This window comes from Lemur catta, chromosome 5, assembly GCF_020740605.2.
Source record: "Lemur catta isolate mLemCat1 chromosome 5, mLemCat1.pri, whole genome shotgun sequence".
Classification (NCBI taxonomy): Eukaryota; Metazoa; Chordata; class Mammalia; order Primates; family Lemuridae; genus Lemur; species Lemur catta.
This window is the reverse complement of record NC_059132.1, coordinates 63,805,287-63,814,855: the sequence shown is the minus strand read 5'-3', so window position 1 is coordinate 63,814,855 and position 9,569 is coordinate 63,805,287. Positions and strand designations below refer to the sequence as shown.

General features: G+C 38.8%; 2 non-coding genes across 2 annotated transcripts; both read right to left on the bottom strand.

Moving 5' to 3' along the window:
* Nucleotides 1-266: 266 nt before the first annotated feature.
* On the bottom strand, nucleotides 267-348 carry TRNAS-GCU. The gene has a single exon. It is a non-coding gene; the product is annotated as a tRNA-Ser (tRNA).
* A 3,356-nt stretch (nucleotides 349-3,704) lies between these two features.
* TRNAP-CGG lies at nucleotides 3,705-3,776 on the bottom strand. Its single transcript has one exon. It is a non-coding gene; the product is annotated as a tRNA-Pro (tRNA).
* Between the last annotated feature and the right edge of the window lie 5,793 nt (nucleotides 3,777-9,569).

Here is a 9,569-nt window from a genome sequence, read left to right as displayed (position 1 = left end):
GGCTCTAAGGCTTCTTTCAGTCCTCAGGTAGGAAGCTCAGCGGAACTTCATCAAATTGGTCACGCGAATACTGACAATCAGTACCCAATCAGCCATAAAGGAGAAAAACCCAAGAATACCTATGTGATATTTACGAGAACAGGAAACGCTGCAGAATTAGAACAGCTTTTTCGCCAAATTGAGGAAATCTAAATTCCAAGATAATTGAAAGCAACACAGCCGCATGCAATTAGGCTGCCATTGTCTTTAGACCGAAGGGCGCTACTCGACGAGGGTAGGATTCGAACCCACGCGTGCAGAGCACAATGGATTAGCAGTCCACCGCCTTAACCACTCGGCCACCTCGCCGTGGTACTCAGGTGCTTCTGGGTAGTTATTTCAGAGTTTATACTAGGGATCTCTCCCCTTTCCCCCCCACCCCGTCCACTATGGACAGTCTTCTGAAAACATTTAGAATACGCGTTGGAGATGTCTGGGAGACATGGAAATGGGTCGTTTCTACACGAATGAACAAGAAACTGGAATGGAAAAACTGCGAGGGGGTAAAAACGGGCTTAGCTTTCGCGGGACTCATACAAGTGTTTGAGATGTGATAGAGACATAGTTGCCTGGGCGGTCTCTTCCTTCCTCTGTCTCTCTGGTCTGGCGGCAGGAGGGGCAGCAGCTGGTGGTGGGCGTGGCCGGCCCGAGAAGGGACGTACAGGAGTTCGCCTTCACCCTCTGGCTGTCAAGGGAGCCGGGTCAGCCCTTCTGTCCTCTCACCGCGGCTGGAGAGCGCACCCTGGAGCCCACACGAGGCAGAGGTTCCCAGAATCGGTCCCACCAGAGACAGCCTCAGGGGAGCTGGTGAATCCAGATTCCTGATTCGTGGTTAATAGAGCAGTCTGGAAAAGTAGACAATGGATCTGAGTAGGGCAATGCTCAATTTCTACTCAATATTACTGCCGCTTCTTCAGTACTATAGGGTGCATTTGTACAGAAAATAATTCTTAATTTGTAGGGCTCTTATCCTGGGTCATCAGTATCCGACGAGGACCCATGAATTCTGATTTCCCCCCAAATACCTGCGTGTTTCTTAGGGTGATTTCCTAGAGATGAGGTTGCCTACCTTTCGTTTGATTTTCCAAAGGATGCGATGATAAAAATGTTTAAAAACAAACACCCCTAGCGAGAAAATGATGGGGGAGGTACTGTTTTGTTGTTATTTTGTTTTTGGTTGAATGAACATGAGTAGGGATTAATTCTGACTAATCAGAGTAAATCATAAATGCCTGGGGGGAAAAAGGTACTATTGAAAGTGAGTCTTGAAGAGCGAGTTTTCTACAAGTGGCCGAGAGAGGGTGTCCCAGGCTGAGGAAAGAGGCTGAGCAAAGGCGAAAAGGCGGCAGTGTCTAGAAGGGTGGTGAGGAATCACTGTGGCTGGAGACTTGGGTCCCGAGGCATGTTAGTGACTGATCAAGGAACATCCTGAAAATGCAAGGTGGTCACAAAGATTTCTCTTCTGAAGGCCAAGCGAATCATTCACAGGTTGAACACCAGGGAATATCGGGGAAATTCTGCAGGAATGGACCCCTGCTGTATTTTAACACTCTCTGTGTCCGGACACTTTGCCTTAAGTTGCACTAACATCTTGAGTGAAGACCACCCTTTGCTTGTTTCTGTGAATTCAAGAGTCACAAAAATTCAGCCCTTCATTTTTCTTTGGAAGAGCCCTTATATTGATTGTGTTTGCTGCATTGACCTGCCTGAATCTTAAACCTCAACTCAACCCACTCCCCTCCACCTTGTTTTCCATGCTCAGTCCCATTCGGATTTTTTTTTTTAAATCAAGGATATAGTTTCTCTCTCTTCCAACAGGTTATTTTTCCCTCATGGACTGCTCTTTCCCTTTCTCACTTTTGCCTGGTTGAATTATTTGTCCATAATTCCGTTTAAAGCTTATTTTTTAATTAAAAATTTTTGACCAAAGTTAAGCACACGTTTTAAAGACAGTTATAGTCCTCTTCCTCCTATCTTATTACTCCTTAGCAGAGGCAAACGTTTTCAGCCAGTTGGCTTTTTGTCTGTGCTGTTTTGTTTTTACCAGCTTATCTCCAAATTATCATGCTATAACAGAGATGGCTAGATGTCCATTATTGTTTTTGTCTTCCAAGAAGTGGAAATTTAGTTGAGTTCATAGCCACACATGAAAAGATTACAATGCACACTTCCTTGACAGTAAGTGTAGTTACCTGACCAATTTCTAAATAAAGGCATAAGAGAGAAAGTATATGTAAAACTTCCAGGTTATGCCCATAAGAGAAAGAAATGCCCTCTACTTCTCTCTTCCCACTATATCTGCTTTTGAGGATGAAGAAGTCATGAAATAGAGACTGGACCCAGCAACATTGTAGGAAGGAGGCAGCCATGAGATAGAAGACTGGAACCAACATCATGCATCCAAAGCCTCACCCTGGCATTTATTACAGCCTCAGACGGTCACATGAGGGATCAGTAAATTGGTCATACAAAGAAAAAGTATAAAGATCCACACTCTTTCAAAATACCAAGATGAGCAGGACAAGTTGAGCCTCCGTAGCGCCCATGAAGCAAGGAAGAAATTGTAGGTGGTGGATGGGGTGTTTATTTTCAGTCTGGGCCACAAAAGCAAACAACACAGTTATTCTGAGGAAAGATTTTAATTTACCTAGCACGAGCAAAATAACTGGAATGATATCTTTCTCTCCATGCTTTTTCCTCTTTCAAGTTTCAGTGTTAATTCTCCTGGGCTTCTTCAACAACTCTGAATTGAAAGCATTTCCTGGGGCAGAAGAGAAAGTACTCGCAAGTTTCCAGAGCCTGAGGTGCGAAAGCCCTTGAGCTTCCAATGTTAAGGATTGCTCTTCATGATCTCTCTCTCTCTCCGCTTAGAGGAACCTCGACGAGCAATATTCTCAGTAGTCTGTAAGTCAGCTCTGGTGCTATATACTTCCACGGAATCCCATACTTAGAACGCATGATAATCGTAAATGTTCAGGGAATGGTAATATTAAGTTCCATAGAAATAAAACCATTTTTTTCTCTTATCAATCACTGCCTCCCTAGCATTCAGCGCTGAGGTAGACACGCTGTATTCATTGACTGTTCATTCCTTGAATGAATAAAAGAATAAAGGCTAACCAGGGAAGGCAGGTCTATGGCGAAACAGAGGGACAGACAGAGGCAGGAATCTCACATCCAAACTGTCGACCGCAGCAGGAGCGGAGGCAACAAGCAGCACCTGGGCTGACTTACTTTCCAGTGTGGTGGGGGTAGTAAACGCTCTGAGTCAGAAAAATGATCACTGAAGCTGGAGTTAAATGTAAAAATCAAAACTCTCCTCCACATGAGAGGAAAGAATATAACCGGATGACTGCTACTCATGTTTCCCCTCTTGCACGCAGCCAAACATGCACCCGCACGCACGCACGCACGCACGCACGAATGCACACACGTGCTGCCCGAGGCTTTCCTTGGCATTTGAGACAGGATCAACAGAACTGGAAGAGCGTTATTGCAGCGGCCTCCACATGCCTGTCTGCCCACGCTCAAGGTCTGGAATTAAGTTCCCGGCTGCTTCGTAGATAATTCCATTGTTTATGTGACGAAAGCACATCTTCTCGGGCACGGACAGTTTGGAAAATGCTTTTTATTATTCCTCAAATCTTATTGGGCGAAAATGAACCGGGCTCGTCCGGGATTTGAACCCGGGACCTCTCGCACCCGAAGCGAGAATCATACCCCTAGACCAACGAGCCACTTAGCCAAGGTGTTTCCCGTATTTAATATAAGAACTGTGTTCAAATTATCATTTTTCTCTGGTCTTCAAAAAATTTGTTACCAAATAATAAACATGGCATGAATCATTTACATAAATGAAACGTTTGAAAAGGTCGTTTCTGCGAATGGTCTGTTGGTTACTTAAATTATTGTGCTATCACTCAGTTGTAAGACCAATAACTTAGAGAAAAATTTCTCCTTTGTTCTACTCTGCTAAACTAAATAATTTCACTCATTTTCATTTCACTAATTAATTTAATTTTGTTACTTAAATTCTGTTAGAAAAATTAGAATTCTGGAGTTTTTCATATCTTCTACCCTTTTTAAAAGTTGGATATTACTACTGCTGAGGGATTCCTAGACCATTTGCTCTAACAAGGAATATTTTTTGCCTTCTACCCTTTAAAAGTTGGATATTACTACTACTGAGGGATTCCTAGACCATTTGCTCTAACAAGGAATATTTTTGGCTACCAGAAGTTCTTCAGAATGAATATGTCTAATCTGAGCAAAATTCTACTGATAAGAGTTAGATTTCTTAAAGTTAATTTTTCAGAGATACCAAGACAAAAAGGTATTTGGTTAGTTTACTAACTTCTTCTACATAAAAAAAACTTAAGAAAATCATGAAAACTTCTGAGTAAACTCTAAGAAAGTTTTCACAACCAGCCATTAACTGACACATCTAAACCACATTTTGCATGCATGCTAAGATGTATATATTGAACTAATACTTATTTTCAATTTCATTTTGCTATATTAGATTTTATATTTTCCAAATTAAAAAGTAAATAGTTCTCTTTTAGTTCATTCTTGCAATTATTCAATAATTATTTGTAGAACACCTGTTTATTTATTTATTTTGCCAAAAATGGAATTCTTTTGCAAGGACAAGTAGAAATAATGATTTTCTTGAACATGTGAGAAGATAATTCAATCTTTGTGAAAGGGGAATAGATTTAAATTAGCACTTAATTTGAGTTTTGACATGGATTTACTAGGTGGATCCAAATAAGTATGAGGTTACTAGGCATTCCTATTTTTATCTCTGGCCCACTTTATTAATGTAAGAATAGTGAGATTCTTGTTGCAGTCCAAGTGCTTTCTTTGTACCTTGAAAGCTTAAAAATCTTGACTGGTTCCTCTGAAACATACACCCAGGAATAATAAGTCCTAATAGCCCTCAAACTCACTGGTGCCTATGGTTTGGACTGAGCATTCCACTTCCATGAAAACATGCTCTTCTCAAGAAATATTAATAGAATCTTATGTTCACGTATAAATGAGGCCCGGACATAGGACTATACTGAGATGTTAAATCAAAGGTTAAATATTGCATGGAAAAGAACTATTCAATCTGAACCCAAAGATTTCTCAAAGAATCAGTCATTTGACACACCACCTAGGCACTTCCCTTTATCTTGATGGACACTCTCAACCACAAACTCTCATTCTCTCTTCATTTGCATAGTGTAATACACTTTTGTTACAGAAAGTTGAAAGTTCAGCGCTTGTCCCTGAGGCCACATCAGAAGAACAAGGACAAACGGTTTGAGGAGAAGGAAAAGGAGGTTTATTAATATGCTGGCAAATAAGGAGGATGGACTCTCATCTTAAAGTGCCATTATCCTAGCTATAAGCAGAAATATAGAGCTTTTACAGGGAGGGTTTTTGCTGTTTAACTATAGTTGATGGTTCTGATCCATCCCATCTCCCGCAAAGACAATCTCATGACCTCCCAGACAATTCCGTTGGGCCACCTTTTGTGGTACAAAGAACAAAGGACACTCCCTTGCCCCTCTGATTGCTGTCCTTGGCGGTGATATAGGTTTTAATTCCCAAACAGGGGAGAGGGGCCTTTAAAGAGACCAGCACATGACACATTTTACTCTTTTTCAGGCCATTACCTCTCTTACACCTTCCCCTTTTCAGTCCAACTTTTCTGAGAATAATAAAGAATGCATTTACTTTTATACCAGTGGGAACTCAGACTCCAAGCAAAGATCATTATTTATTTAAAGATCACTAAATAGCAACATCATTACACACAGCAGGGGCCCCATGTATAAGTTATATTCCAGTCATTTTGCTGATATATCTACTGCCCTTGTCTAGGCCATGTAGATCATGTATAATAACATACTTGGTTATGTTGGCAATTATTAATATGGATATATTAATAATTAAGACCAAGTTTCTTGTAAAACAAAAAATGTAGCTTAAGGATATAATAGTTACAGAAGACAACTTAGAACAATGGATATAAAATTTCCCAGCAAATGACAACAAGATGCATTCACCAAATTTCTATTGAATATTTATTCCCTGTCAGACCTTGTGTTAGGTGCTCGGTTATCAAAGACAAATAAGAGTTTCTATTCTTGAAGAGACTCACTCCAGCGAACTATTTCTGTAGCTTATTTCACTTTTCTAAATGTTCTTAGTTGAGGTTTTATTCCTTGTTCACACATATCTCTCATCAAAAAGTCAACTTCCTAATATGAGTTTATTCTTTTTAGACTATCAAGATGGCAAGAATTACGTTTAATTGCCATAAAACTTCCTTGGGGATACCTGATGAATACTCTGTCATTTGTTGTAATGGTAGCTCATTTCAATCTTTATATCCATCACTGAATACCATTTCTTTGGAAATATTACTTAATCATTAAGCATTAAGCATATCATTTATGAATAAGAAAAGCAGCAATAATATCACAAAATAAATAAGGCTTACAGGGTATTTTTCTCTCACTCCACAGTTTTAGAGTCAAAAAGATAAGCCATCATTTTCTTGGTTATTTAATCAATATAATTATACTTAAATGGCAACTAAGAGACATTTTGGGGCTTTATGATGATTTCTTAGTATTAGTCTGAAATTTATCATCCTCCTTTGCATGAATTATATGATCACCACTCCTAAGTGAGTTCCATTTGTAGAATAATCTGTGACTCAATTAACAAGATAAAGGTTATATTAGGACATTCAGTCTTTCAGTCTTCTTTATCTGTGTATGTTCTCCCAGACCAAAAAAAGACAGTGCTATTTTTTTTTCTTTTTCATATGAGCTGATTTTCATATTTTCAGTCCTGGATAGGTTTTTAATCTTTTAAACATCAAACATTGATATAATCCTTTCTAAATATTAAATAATATTAAATAATTTAATTTTACTATTATCAATTTAGCGATGAGAAAGCACTGAGAAAGTAAATAACTTCTCCAAGGTCTATCAGAGCTACCAATTGATGGACAGAGACATCAAATTTAGGAAAAGTAACTCCAGAGACTATAGATCAAATCATCATTCTTCATTGTCTATGAATATTGTATTAGATGAAACTAGATATTAACTGCTACTTTCCCTAAAAAGAGACCTATCCAACATTTAATGACAGATTAAGTTAAAAGGAAAATTATGGAATAAATTACTTTACTTAATATTAAGCAAAAAGAATGTTGGAGAACCTATATTAATATAAGACAAATAGTTGTTAAGACAAAAAAGCATTATTATGACCAGAGAAGGTCATTATACATAATACATGTATTATGTACTCCATAGAGACAGAACTGATAAAAAGATAGATAGATAGATAGATAAGAGGGCATTTACAGGAATTGGCTCACACAATTACGGAGGCTAAAGGGTTCCATGGCAGGCCATCTGCAAGCTGGAGACCTGGGATGCCAGTAGCATAGCTCAGTTCAGGTCTGAAAACCTCAGAACCAGGGAAGCCAATGGTGTAACTCTCAATGCAAGGCCTAAACCTGAGGCGCCACTGGTGTAAGTCCTGGGGTCCCAGGCTGGAGAACCTGCAGTTCTGATGTCAAAGGGTGGGAGAATAAGAGTGTCCCAGCTCCGGGAGAGGGACAAAAAGAAGAATTCACCTTTCTTCTGTCTTTTTGTTCTATCCAGGCACCAATCAGATTGACTGGCACTCACTCACATTGAAGGCAAATCTTCTCTGTTCAGTCCACTGACTCATGCCAATCTCTTCTGAAGACACCCTCACAGATATACCCAGAGTTAATGCTTAACCAGTTCTCTAGGTATTCCTGAATCCAGTCAAGGTGACACCTAAAATTAACCATCACGCTACATAATTAATACTAAAAGTTCCAACTCATATAATAAAACAATTCCCAACATTATACACATTTGAAAACCCTCCAAATATGTAAAGCACAAAGAGGTAGAACTACAGGGGGATTTTTACATATCCACTGTCATAAAATTTCAGTATATCTTTTTTCACCTGGTGATAGGTAAACCATACCAGAAATAAGTAAAGATGATCAGAACAACATAACTAATAATTTAAACATATATAAAATGTTATGTTTCAAAATTTAAAAATATATGTATTGTTAAGAAGGTTTACAAAGTACAGACCATAAATTAAGTCTCAAAAAGTGTTTGTAAAGTGTAATTAAAACTACATAATAGGCCGGGTGCGGTGGCTCACACCTATAATCCTAGCACTCTGGGAGGCCAAGGCGGGCGGATTGTTTGAGCTCAGGAGTTTGAGCCCAGCCTGAGCAAGAGCGAGACCCTGTCTCTACTAAAAATAGAAAGAAATTATATGGACAGCTAAAAATATATATAGAAAAATTAGCCAGGCATGGTGGCGCATGCCTGTAGTCCCAGCTACTTCGGAGGCCAAGGCAGGAGGATTGCTTGAGCCCAGGAGTTTGAGGTTGCTGTGAGCTAGGCTGATGTCATGGCACTCTAGCCCCGGCAACAGAGACTCTGTCTCAAAAAAAAAAAAAAACAAACCTAAAACTACATAATGGATCTGGAGGATGTGGGCATCAGTCCCACCACCTCTCACAAGCTAAGCAAGTCCTCTACCACTTGAGCTAATCCCCCAGCTGTTTAAGTTACATTATATAAAAAAATCCTACTAAATTAGAAATAAATCAGAAGATTTAAAAAATTAGTACTTCCCTGCTATATTTTAGTTTTATCATATATACGTGCATCCCAATATATGTTTTAGTTTTGTTTGAAACTCTATTAAAATAGTATCATAACTTTTATAATTCTCTGCCCCTTGATCCACTCAAATTGTGGTTGTAGATGTGATTAATTATTTTTAGTACTAAAAATATTCCATTGTGGGACTATACCACAATGTTACTTTATTCATTCTCTTAACAACTTAAATTTATTTCTAGCTCTTTTTTGTTGTTCTTTTTGCTCTAAAAGCAACTATATTAACTTCCTTGTCTCCTGTACAAATGTGCAAGAGGTACTCTACCGAAGTGGTTTTCAAACTTGAGTATGCATCATAATTACTTGGAGGGCCTATTAAACACAGATTGCTGGGTCCCACTAGCAAAGTTTCTAATTCAGTAGGTCTGAGGTGGGCCATAGACTTTCTATTTCTAACAAGTTCCCAGGTGATGCTAATGATTTATAGACCTAGGACTACACCTTGAAGGCTTATATTCTAAGGTACAGTCATATACTGCATAATGACATTTTGGTCAACAACAAACCACATATATGATGGTGGTCCCATAAGATTATGAAATTGTATTTTTACTGCACTTATCTATGTTTAAATACATAAACACTTACCATTGTGTTACAATTGCCTACAATATTCAGTATAGTAACATGCTATACAGGTTTGTAGCCTAGGAGCAATATATATACCATATAGCCTAGGTGTGTAGGAAACCATACCATCTAGGTTTACATAAATATACCCTAAGATGTTCACACGATAACAAAATTGCCTTTCTCAGAATGTATCCC